Consider the following 12,893-nt stretch of genomic DNA (forward strand, 5'->3'; position numbering starts at 1 on the left):
CCTTATAGTCCACGGCTAGGTAACCTTTCTGCCCGATGAAATGATTTTTTTCACTGATCAGTCTTCAAAAACACAAATGTTCAACACTGGATATTAATTGCAGCTCATACACTACAAGGACAGACATAATGGTGACTAGTAAGGGAGTACATGGCATGCTTCGTTTTTATTTTCAATTTTTACCAGTGACCTCGCCCACGATGCAACAGTATACGACGAGTAACGAACCCTCGTCAGGGATATCTGGAACTCTATCCTTGCTCCTCGCGAACAGGCACCGGCCCGCGGATCACAGATAAAGTTGAATTCATCCATTAAGGGTAAAAATATAAATATGATAAAGTTGAATAACCGGAAGTGTCAGAACGTAAATTGAGTCATACCGTTGCAATTTTAGCAGTAAATCTAGGGATGCATTTAAAACAAATCGTTGTTTAAAACACTTTGTTTTAAACATGTTTTAAAGATTGTTTTAAACAAAGGTCTTAAAACTTTTTTTAAAAGTTGTATTATTATTCCATAATATGCTATGTTGTGTGAGCCTACGGACAATTAGGCCACCACCCGATATAGCCGACGTATATCGATATGGGATGGTAGGAACCCTCAAGATAGTCGGTTCAACATCAATAGTACAGATATTTCGTCAAAAGAGCTATATTTAGCCTATATTTGCAATTGTCAATGTAAATCCACTATGACGTCAAAATTGAATATTCGTGACGTCATGGCTCTTTAAAAAATAAAAAGCATGTTTTTAACAAGGGCCTTGTTTTAAAGATGTACGTCTTAAATTGATTTTAGTTTTAAATGCAACCATGTCTAGAAATCTATCCCTGCTTCTCGCGAACAGGCACCGGTCGGCGGACCAGAGATAAAGTTGACTTCATCCATTAAGGGTAAAAAGATAAATATGGTAAAGTTGAAGAACCGGAACGTAAACTTAGTCATACGGCTGCATTTTTAGCAGTAAATCAGAGCCGAATACTTCCAAAATTACAAAGTGCAGCTGCACGACCGACGCAAAACGACAACTGATAATATAAATAGGCATAATTTAAAAATAATAAAATCAGTTACCGTGACACAGGGTGTATTTCACGGGGATTTTTGAATTGTATGAAGAATGCTCTTCACAAAATAAATGTCACTCCATTAACATAGAGTAGGCTGGGCTTAAAATGCAACACTGCCATCTAAGGGCACCTATTTATGCCTCGATAATACTGGTTCTATTTCCTTCCGCGGTCAATAGAACGCCGTTTTTAAAAGTATATAGGCGCCCGTTTGCAAGCCCCAAGCTTTGGTTTTTTACTTATTCGTCTGCATGTAATTCGTAAAACTTCGATGTTCTACTGCACCAGGTCTGTGAGGGCAAAATCCACAACGGGTAGCAATCAATGTTCCCTCTAAGCTGCGCACGTGCGCAAATGCGCAGTGCTGAACCGGTCTCTGCGCACAGAAAATCTTGGCTGCGCACAAAAAATCCGTAGGGATGACTTTTTTTTTCTTTTTTTAATTGCTGTTCTCCAATATGCAAGTACAAGCACCAACATTGTTGAAAAATCCATCCCCTTGCAAATGTTGATCGGGAAACGCTGCAACTGTGCACTGTAGGGCGTTGAATTACATCTTATATCAGCTTAAAAATTTGATATTATTCAATTCGTTTTCTGTCGATAAGGTAATACCTAGGATTACCACATTTTGGAAATCTGAAAAGAGGACACTTTTGCAATACCGGAGGAAAATACTGAAAAATGGTGAATTGTTCCCACTTCGTAGTCGCAGGGCCGTAACTGCCGCACCCGGAAGGGGGGGGGGGGGTGAGCTCGAAGGGGCCCAAAATTATTTTGTGAATTAGCATAAAGTACAGGGTATGTTTCAAAAATTTATGCAACTTTTTTAAAAAATTTTCGCACTGCGCGCGATTTCAAGTCGCCAAATATCTTGATTATTGGGTACTCTTCCCCCAATAAAAATACGGTAGATTTATAGAAATGGGCATATCGGCGTTGGCCCTTACCGCGCCACGACGCACTAAGACATATAAAGTTTTAGGCCATGTTACATGCGACCAATCCGAAATCGTGTGATCTTTCAGTTTGTTACGTTTGGGCGATTTTATATTTTTTAATATAACAGACAGGAGGTCACGAAATAACATCATGTAACGAAGTCATACCAACGGGTCCGCCCGTCCGAAGATTTCCAATTATTATTTACGGGCTCTGCAGTTTCAAAGACACCTCACTCAGCTCTACCGGTAAATCTGATTATACGTGAGCAGAGAGGACAAGGAATTGATAGCAAAAGATATGCATTTCCCGATCTTATTGACCGATTTTATCATGAATTATCGAAAACTTTCGCGCTTCGCGCTGGCTCGCTAAACAGGGCAAAAGCGAACAATGTAATGGGGGGTGGGGCAGTTTATCACCCTATGGGAGCCCAAGACTCAAGTTTTTTGGGGGATGGGGGCGGGCTAACGAAGTGCTGTTTCGTTCCTGCCAACGGGTATATACACCGGGAGATGTTAAATTATTATGGAGGGGTCCTACCTTTTCAAAAACACCTCCCTCAGCTCTACCGGTAAATCAGATTACGTGAGCAGAGAGAGGATAAAAATTGATAGCAATATATACGCAATTTCCGATCATATTGACCGATTCAGTCATGAATTATAAATATTTCTTATGCCTCGCGCGTTTAGGCGAGAAAAGGTGACTCAGTAAACGTAAACCCAATGAAGCAGATAAGTAACTGGAAACAGCGTATAGCCTGAGGGGGGTCTGGGGGCGAAGCCCCCCAGAAGTTATGCTTATCACAATATGGGGGGCCTGGTTGCGCACTGTTGTCCAAGGGCCTGCGCAGTGAGTTGGCATGTTTGCGCACACTCGCGAAAAATTAGAGGGAACATTGGTAGCAATCCTTTTGGAATTCGTGTGTTTGTTTTGTATGCATAATCGACCACATTAGGAATAATCATCGCAGTCAAAGGTACGGAAGGAATATGAAATTTGAGGTTGCACAATCAGTTCGCACGCTATTCCATATAACCAATTTGCATGATTGCATCATTATGGTCTATTGTCCCTAGTGCAATAAAACTATCACGACTTTCTATAGGGGAGATGTGGTACCGATGGATCAATAATTGCAAAATCATCTCTGGCCCTCAAATCTTCAGCCGAGAATAGCAGATCTTTTGCTGTCTCAACACTTTGATACAAGCTCTACCTATCGCGGACATGTCCATGAATATCCGCCTTTTCAAAAAATATTTATAAACGTTTAAAATTTGTTGCTCGAACGTGTCATTGGTCCCCACTCGGTGGGTCCAAAGGCACACGACCATGGGATCTATAAGACATACGCTGAAAAACTCTAATTTGTTAACTTGTTTTGTTGTGTATTATAAGCTAAGGTACAGCAAGCCAATGAAGAATGTTTCGACGCGAACCTAAAGAATAAAATAAATTTTATCAACTCAAATGTTGGCATGAAATCATGTTTTGAATTACGCTCAAACTTACAAAATTAATGCCACATACATATTACCCGCAAATCGACATTTTGACTTTCAAATACCCCGTAATAGCGATAACACACCACAGGTAACTGTGATTTACAGCCTATATATATGTAGGCGAGTTTATGTTGATAAGTGATTAGTAGGGTTGTCCAAAATTTGGAAAATGTTACAAATCCGCCGTTGTAATGTCTTATTCTATAGATTATTGATAAAAAAACGACACTGGGCCTAAAAGAAACTCACAGGAAGGTCGTTAACATTTCGTGCAAAGCGTTTGAAAGTAGCTGCCGAAGAATGGGCGTGCCACCGACCATAGAACGGCGAGAAGACTAGTAATCACGAAACCACGGCTCTTGATTGGCTAATTGGCTATGCTTCAATGACCACGACTGCAGCAGCTTGATGATGAGGTGATCAAGGAGTCTGCTACCGGCGGCGATTCTGAAAGCGCATTGTATGTAGGTTGGCAGATATTGATTTAGGATTGATTCAGGGTATGTTGAGGTACGAAATACATGATGTACAAACAACAGCTGCTTCACAAAAACGTCCAAAGCATGACTGCTTTATTGTGAAGGAAACCGCCGTAGCCTATATGCCTTGTTTTCAACGAGGGAAAGCATAGACGCTTATGCGAGTGGCGACAGATTCCTAGTTTCAGAAAGGATCTATCATTATTGAATACAAATATAAAGCTTAACAACGACATTACTTTGCCTGTCTGAGCTTATTGGGCTCCGGTTGTAGTACATAGTTGAAGTTTTGAAAGCTCTAAGGATCGGCTGAATCAGCGGGTTAGCTTGGCTCTTATCAGATGCTTTTACATCAAATTGTATTCACTTGCAAGTGTTTTCAAAGTCCTTAATGCTGGTGCAGAAAAGCGGTGTAAAAGTAAGCACATACTATGCTGGATATGATATGCCAAAATCCTTGATAATCGTGCAGAAAAGGGGTGTAAGGCAACGCACAGACAATGCTGCATAGTGCATAGTATCCAGCATATTGTCTATATCATATCAAGCATAGTCCGTGCTTACATTTACACCTCGTCTCTGCGGCATCATTAGGGACTCTGAAAACACTTACAAGTGAATTCAATTTGCTGTAAACATCTGATAAGTGCCAAGCCTAACCGATCCCTAGATCATTCAAAACTTCAACTATGTACTACAACCTGAGCCCAATAAGATGACACAAATTAAAGTGTCATTGTTAGGCTTTATATTTGTATTCAATAATGATATAGCCTTTCTGAAACTAGGAATCTGTCGCCACTAGCATGAGCGCCTATGCTTTCCCTCGTTGAAAACAAGGCATATAGGCTACGGCGGTTTCCTACACAATAAAGCAGTCATGCTTTAGACGTTTTTGTGAAGCAGCTGTTGTTTGTACATCATGTATTTCGTACCTCAACATACCCTGAATCAATCCTAAATCAGTATCTGTCAACCTACATACAATGCGCTTTCAGAATCGCCGCCGGTAGCAGACTCCTTGATCACCTCATCATCAAGCTACTGCAGTCGTGGTCATTGAAGCATAGCCAATTAGCCAATCAAGAGCCGTGGTTTCGTGATTACAAGTCTTCTCGCCGTTCTATGGTCGGTGGCACGCCCATTCTTCGGCAGATACTTTCAAACGCTTTGCACGAAATGTTAACGGCCTTCCTGTGAGTTTCTTTTAGGCCCAGTGTAGTTTTTTATCAATAATCTATAGAATAAGACATTACAACGGAGGATTTGTACGATTTTCCAAATTTTGGACAACCCTAGTGATTAGTTGGTCCATCTACCGGTATTTTGCTTGATTTTGCTATGGTACCATAGGTCCCCCACCCCATAAATATTGTAACTGACTTGAAAATAGTCCACTCGAAGATGGTATTGATTCAAAAAATATGTGCCATTATATACCCTGATACAAGCCCTATACTTCACAAAAAAAATTATGGGGGTTTGTTAGTCTGAAAGGTGGTATATAAAAATGCAAATGTCGATCCAAATTTACTTTATACCCCCTAAAACGTAAATCATTCGTCACAGACCCCATAACTCACGCAGGTCGAATTTCTTTGCACGTGAGGAAAGATTCTGCCAGCATGTAACTGTAGACAAATTCACGGAGTGTAATCATGAAATTATCATGGAGAATTTTTCAAGTATTTTCGGTCCCAGTGATCCAACGGTACCACATCTCCCATATAGCTCAGATTTCCGCAAAGCTGCCGATTTTATACATAACGACACGTGCTAGCGGGAAATTAACATTTCAATTACCAATTACCATATCGCCGCAGGTTCCGGGTCGAGTGTGTGGTATTACGCAGTAGAGATCGTGGTAAATACCGATTACGGATTGCCAGCATCATGCGGAGAGATTGTCCGAAGTAGAAATGCAAAGAATTTCAACCTAAGACACGTTATAATGACGTGAAAAATTGTAATACATGAAAAAGGTTCATAAAACAGAAACTACCAAGGTTCGTTTGTGAACGCGAACATCCAAATTTCTGAGGTTCACACACAAAACCAGAACGCGAACGTCGCGTTCACACCATCCATATACACTACAACAGCCGGAATGTTGGAAAATATATTCTGAGTTCGTGATAAAGGGTACATTTCTCTCAGTTACTTCAATTATACCAATTTCACTCAGAAAAGTGATGCACACATCTCCAAAATCTACTTTCTACTTCCAGGAAGGAAGTAGTTTCAACTAAGAAGTATAGAAGTAGAGGTGAAAGTGTCTAAAACTATAGACACTTGAGTAGATAGAGTAGACTTGAGTACTCTGGAAAAGCAGTAATTACTGCGTTACCATACCTCTGATCATCGTGGTTGTCATTGCGGTGATGATCGTCTTATTGTATATTTTCGCGTTACACTTGCACGGGGGGAATCGATGAGCTAGATCCGTGTAATCACATGCATATTGATCATTTACGCTCAGCAGAGTTGAAACTCGTTCAGGTGCGCATAGTCTATAATCGATATAGTAGTAACCTCTTGCTGTTTATGTCATTATAGACGATTATTTGTCGTTTGCGAATCTATTCAGTACCCGAGGTCTATTTGGCAATTGTAACAACGTGTTGGTGCACTGTTATGAAGGCATACCATGTTTTTAATCGTTGGATTCGATAGACTGAATAATAGTTTCGGTATATGATATTTCCTCGCCCTGTCGGACTGAATGCTCAAGTGCTCATGCTCATGCTCATGCTTACAGGAGAGAGCAAGCACAGGGTTGCGACTTGGATATAGGATTCACAGATTTTAGTCAAGATGGAAGAAGATTTGGATAAGGAGTTTTGCGAAACTTCATTGGGAACTGGATTGCCATGAACTGACGAGTAGCATTTACGGCATTAGTGCAGCATTTCTGAACCTAGAGTGCAAGAAGGATGGTCATTTGAGAAGGTTACAAAATGTAAAAAATGTTCTCACTTGGTTAATACGGATTTTGAACCACCCTTTGACTGTTGACTGACTACATTAGGGGGTTGTAATTCGGTATTCGGATCGATGTTTCGTTGTTGTTCATTCAAAATTTGCTTTTAGTTAATCTGCTTGTGGCCAAATAAGTAAGCTGTTTGTAGCGCCGTATTTAAGACGAGAAGTCGTCAGCTGAAGAGTCCAGGGCGGAACGTTAAACTTCCCGGAATATTCTACTTTGACTCTGCTTTCTAGAATTAGCGAAGGAATCTGATGGTTATTTTCATTGTAGAGAGAAATGCAATGCCGTGATTTAACATGCATGCCTTCAGAGCAGCCATTCGGTACGGTGTTATCTGACAGCAGTCATGCTCAGCAGTAACGTCATTCAGGCTTCCATCCGACTCCAGCAATACTGCCTGAGCCGAGACTCTGGCATATATTCATTTATTCATTATTCATATTTTCAAATTATATGTATATCAAGATATTCAATTGGATCCGATTATGACACGTATGGTGTGTAAATGTATAGCAGTCGAAAATGGGAGGGTGGTATGGCGTCTTTTGTCCCTTGGGTTCTCCTATATCCCATGAGGACAATTCGCGACCAACGTTGATAATGTAAATAATATATTATGCTGGAGTAGGGAAATATTTTGGCAGGGTGATATGTCATATAGTGTTCAAAGGGGTATATCGAATGAACTTGGACTGTAGTGTGTCTGATCTTACTGTACTGCGATAGGTCACATTATTGAAACATAAAAAAGACATAAGCGCATTGAAACTCTCGTAATCAGACATGCCACTCCCAACTTTTTCCACCCAGATCTTGGGTTTTCGAGCATCACCTGGGTTTCTGGGTTTTTATCTTTGAAATCTGGGTTGTTTTTAGCATCATGTTCGTCAGGTCATTTTTACGCTCTAAACCTTATCATTAGATTACCAAGATCATAGTGTCGTCAAATGCACGTACTTCAGTTTGCCACTGTCAATAGATTTCGCTGTTATTCAATTAAGAGCTTCTTTCAATCTGTTCAGGTCACGGGAAATGCCTGAAAATCACCCACAGAGATGGGGAGTGGTATTGTTTTGAATTTTGACGCCGCGCGCTTATTATTTCAAAGCATGCGTCGAGCAGAAAATAACATATTTTTTTGTGAGGTTTGCAGTGTTAACCGAGCCAAATTTATTGTATGAACTGCGGGAATTACAATATCAATGGCTAAAACTTACTTCTATTACTGCATGATTGTAACTAATGACTGTTAGGTTTTAGTTACCCGGCTATCACATAGAAATTTGAGAAAAATATAGCATCTGGGTTTTTCTGGGTCTATTTAGCGTCCAAATCTGTTTTTTTTTCGAAATATCCCAGTGGCATCCCTGATCGTAACTCATTGTAACGGATCGATAATTTAGCGCAGCGCATCATCTGTTCAATAATATCTTTACCGGCAGGTTTGAAGCTTGGTGGTAATAAGGTTTAGAGCCTAAGGTTCGACTTTATTACTATGACTACTGTAATTGTATGTAATTCAAACGCGCGATTGAGGCCACATACCCCGGGATTTAAGCTCGTATATTGACGGATGTCGTCGTCAACTACCCAACAGTAAGTTGATCTTTGCATGTTTTTTAGTAACGCAGAGCGGATGTTTATGTGATGCATTTGATCTGTAATCTGAATTCCTAATTTTGAGTTAATTTGCTGCGTATATCTCTCTTTCAACGGACCTTAGCTCATTACTTTGACGCAACACGTGACAGCCTGTCTTGTAGACACAGAGACCACAACATTGCGGCGTTGTTGTTACGGGTAGGCTTGCATTCAAGACAAATGGTTGTTTAAAACACTTTGTTTAAAACATATTTTTACCTGACTTATATGACCTTTGAACTGAATGGTGATCTCATGATGCTGACAGCAGAACGTGAAAATGCTGCATGAGTTAGTCCTGGCGAAAGATATTATTTGGTCTGTGTAAGTTGTAAGACAAATTTTGGAGCCGCCTTTTAGGCCCTTACTGTTTTTGTATAAATTTTATTGTTCCATCATTTTAACATCACAAGTATTGGTACTGGCACCGCTTTGATGCGGTATTCGAGATACCAGCAGACAAAAAAAACTGGCACTCAGAATTCGTGGGACATATACTAGTGAAATTGATTCGAATTCTTGCCGGGTAGGAAGGATCGGTAGATTTAATACAGATGAAAGAGGTGAGCCCGAAGACGTGACAAAGGAAATGGACCATGATGAATACCCTACGCTACGACACAGATAATGTTTTAAATCACCTTGAAGACTGATGATTGTGCAAATCCTTACGTGACGCAAGATGACCAATTTGTGGAAAACATTGACGATAATGTGGGAAGGTCAAGCAGTTGGTGACCTATGCAGTTTAGTCCGCATTGGGACTCCCCCATAGTCATTTTCGAGCAATCCATTGCGTACGCACGCACCCGCCACCGTATTGTATTTCAGATGTTAATTTTCGTCTGTAGCTAATCATGACGGAAAATAATAAAACATGGTCCATGCTTTAGTATAAATATGATTACTTTATGTTGATTTTTATGTTAGATGCAACCAATGCTGATCTAAATTTCCAGATAAGCATCAAGATTACGAAAAAAGTTCGGTACCATAAAGATATCGTAATTTCGTATAGCACGCGGTGAGAAATATCGTATCGTGATTTCGCACCGTAGGTTTCTCCGAAATCAAATCGTACCGCGTGACTTTTTGTCCATGTCATGTAGCTGAGAGAGGCTTATAGGCCGACAATACCACACGATACTTCAAGTATACATCAGCCGCGAGAGATCGAACATTGACCTTCACGAGTTCACGAAAGTCTTCTCGCAATCGCACGCATCATTTGCACGATCGTCCAAAATGACACTTGAGTCATAGCTAGGGTTGCATTTAAAACAAATGGTTGTTCAAGACACTTTGTTTAAAACAGGGGTCGCCAACTCAAAACGGGTCGCGGGCCACTTTCCAAACTTCGTGGAGGCCGCGGGCCGCATGAATTTGATATCGATGTAAAATAGGCAACCACGTTCTAAAACTCTACGCCAGCACAACGGTGAGCTATCTAACATAGGCGATGGGCATATTTGACCACAAAAGAAATAATATTTCATTAAAGTAATACAAATACAACAAAAATTATTATCACCAATTATATTTTATTTTGAACTGTGAGCTGTGCACGATACCTGGAAACGCTTTTCAGCGACTAAGAAATCGATATTGGGACTAGCGAGGTACGTTACGAGCTGTAAGACCATCTCCACGTAAAGTTTGATCTTGTGGGAACCCTAAGCCAGTGGTTCTCAAACATTTTTAGACACACACCCCTTTATGATACTGAAAAGTCGTCATATCACAAAATGCAACCAGAATGCTAGCAATCCCAACGGCCAGTTTGATGGCATGGAAGGTTATGGCTGTTGATAACATAATTCTATAAGATGAATTCCTGACTACAAACATAGCAACAACTATGAAATAGAGGTAAATCGCGCGGAGCGCGAAAAAATTTTATTTGAGCGCATCTCCGCCTCCCCTTCAGATGCTTTCGCTCCCCCACAAGGGGCGCGCGCTCCCCAGTTTGGGAACCACTGCCCTAAGCCGTTTTCTATGCGTCTCGGTCTTGGCAGTGTTTGGGCCATTGCAAGTCAAGGCGATATGCCCATTCACAACAGCTGATTCTCCCTCGATGGAATGCAGTTGCCATCACCGCAGCCGTTTTAGCTATAATGACGAATAGTGATGTTGGGCACAAGAGAATAGCTTATTTTGAAACAACAACAACATGTTGAAACTGTAATTAATTTCAGCATTTCAAATTGGTTTTCTTAGCTTTCTTCCTAAATCTCAAATCAGGTCGCGGGCCGCAGAATATGACTTGGCGAGCCGCATGCGGCCCGCGGGCCGCGTGTTGGTGACCCCTGGTTTAAAACATGCTTTAAACAGTGTTTTAAAAGAAGGCCTTTAAAAATTGTGTTTTTTCAAGTTGCAAATTCATGCCATAATCGTGTAAATACTTTCCAAAAATCATCCGATATAACCAACAAAGGGAAGGGATGGTTGGAACAGACTTGGACAACTAGAAAATTTTCAGCTTTTCCGAAGTAGATTAGAATTAGAATTAGAGCTACACAAGTTTTTCCAAATTAGATCAGAATTATAAATAGAGCAACACAGCTTTTCTCAAATTAGATTGAACTTAAAATTACAGCTACATGGTAGGGATGGTGTGAACGTGAGGTTCACGTTCGCGTTCTGTGTGTGAACCTCGGAAATTTAGAGGTTCGCGTTCACAACAGAACCTTGGTAGGTTCTGCACTGTGAACCTTTTGGTAAATTGTAATTTTCACTCCATTATAAGATCTTTGGCTCAAATTTATTGCATTTCAACTGCGGGCCACTCCATGCATGGTGCTGACAGCATAAAAAAATCAACACTAAACGAGCATGCACCATGCACCTCGACAACCTTAAAAGTTTTACTTGTTTTGTTGCAAAAATTTTCTCGGAATATCCAGCTTTCCGTTTGTGAATATTTAGTGACTCTCTGCTGTGAGCCTGACCCGCAATCGATATAGCGAATGATGCGAATGATGCTTAGTCAACCAACCAATGACATTGCTATCGTTTTCTGATGTAAAAAATCGAACGGTCGTACTGGGTCAATCTTGACTTCATATCTTTACTGTATCATTAAAACCAAATCCGTGCGATTAAGGTGCGTGCTACTGCTGCATAACTTGTTGTTTGTGGTATCGGTAGCGAATATAGAAACCCGTTGTACACTCTGCTCAATATCAATGTAGCAATACTCAGACTCCGAACACATTGTCCGGTCTGGCTAAGACCGTTAAGGCGTAAGCTTATATTCCTTGGTAAGTCCTCGTCGAAATTGTTGGCAAAGCGACGGAATGTACTGATTTTATGCAATTATTTTATCCTTTGATTACCGCGGTTGATACATTTAGCGACGTTTAAAACGCCGATATGTACTTCAGCATTGTGGCATTATGTGGGCCGAATCTTCGCTAGGTATCGTGTACATTAATATAGGGCATATTAGGCTATCACTTCATTGAAAGAAAGGGTTGGAATTAGCAATATGACGTCACGTGACGTCACGAGGTTCACGTTCGTGTTCACACAGAACCTTTCAAAAAGGTTCGCGTTCACACGAACCTGAACCTTTCAGAGGTTCACACCATCCCTACTACATAGCTTATCAAAATTAGATTAGAATTAGAAGTAGGGCTACACAGTTTTTTCTAAATTAGATTAGAATTAGAATTACTGAATTCGCAAAAACTTTGACATTGAATGAAATTGTGAACGAGTAATAAATACAGCAAAAACAAGTTCATATCAAATCACGCTGTATTTCCATAACCAGCACGAGAATCAATCTTCAGGATGAGATAGTCTTTCAGCTAATAGCATGTCTGGAGCCCAAATATCGATTCATTAGTCCTTGGAAAGCGCTGTCAGGTATCGTGCGCAGCTTATATAGTTCAAAATAAAATGACGTTTATAATAGGGTTGCCATACGTCCTCTTTTAAGAGGATTTCTCCTCTTTTTTGACTTTTTTGAAAGTGTCCTCGGAGGACGCCCTTTTGTCCCCTTTTTTGAGATTTTGTCCTTTCTTTGAAAATTTATGTCATATTTAGAGCAAAATGCGAGTGATATGCCGTAAATTAGCACAGCAGTGACGCTCAAACGGTATTTTGAGCTCTGAGCAAAAAGATGACCTTTTTTTAGTCAACCACCCGGCAATGTGGGAGAAGAAACGGTATTTTGGGCTCTGAGCGAAAAGTTGACCCTTTTTTTAGTCAACCGAACACAAAGTGGGAAAAAATTCACCGATTTTTTAGAATT

At 40.4% G+C, this 12,893-nt stretch overlaps 1 long non-coding RNA gene across 1 annotated transcript; it reads right to left on the reverse strand.

Moving 5' to 3' along the window:
- Positions 1-10,306: 10,306 nt before the first annotated feature.
- LOC145443692 (uncharacterized) lies at positions 10,307-10,948 on the reverse strand. Its single transcript, XR_013916513.1, has 2 exons — positions 10,731-10,948; positions 10,307-10,616 (listed from the first exon to the last, which is right to left on the reverse strand). It is a non-coding gene; the product is annotated as an uncharacterized LOC145443692 (long non-coding RNA).
- Positions 10,949-12,893: the final 1,945 nt, after the last annotated feature.

Source organism: Botryllus schlosseri, chromosome 7 (assembly GCF_051294905.1).
Source record: "Botryllus schlosseri isolate E-star chromosome 7, Bs_hap1, whole genome shotgun sequence".
NCBI classification, from domain to species: domain Eukaryota; kingdom Metazoa; phylum Chordata; class Ascidiacea; order Stolidobranchia; family Styelidae; genus Botryllus; species Botryllus schlosseri.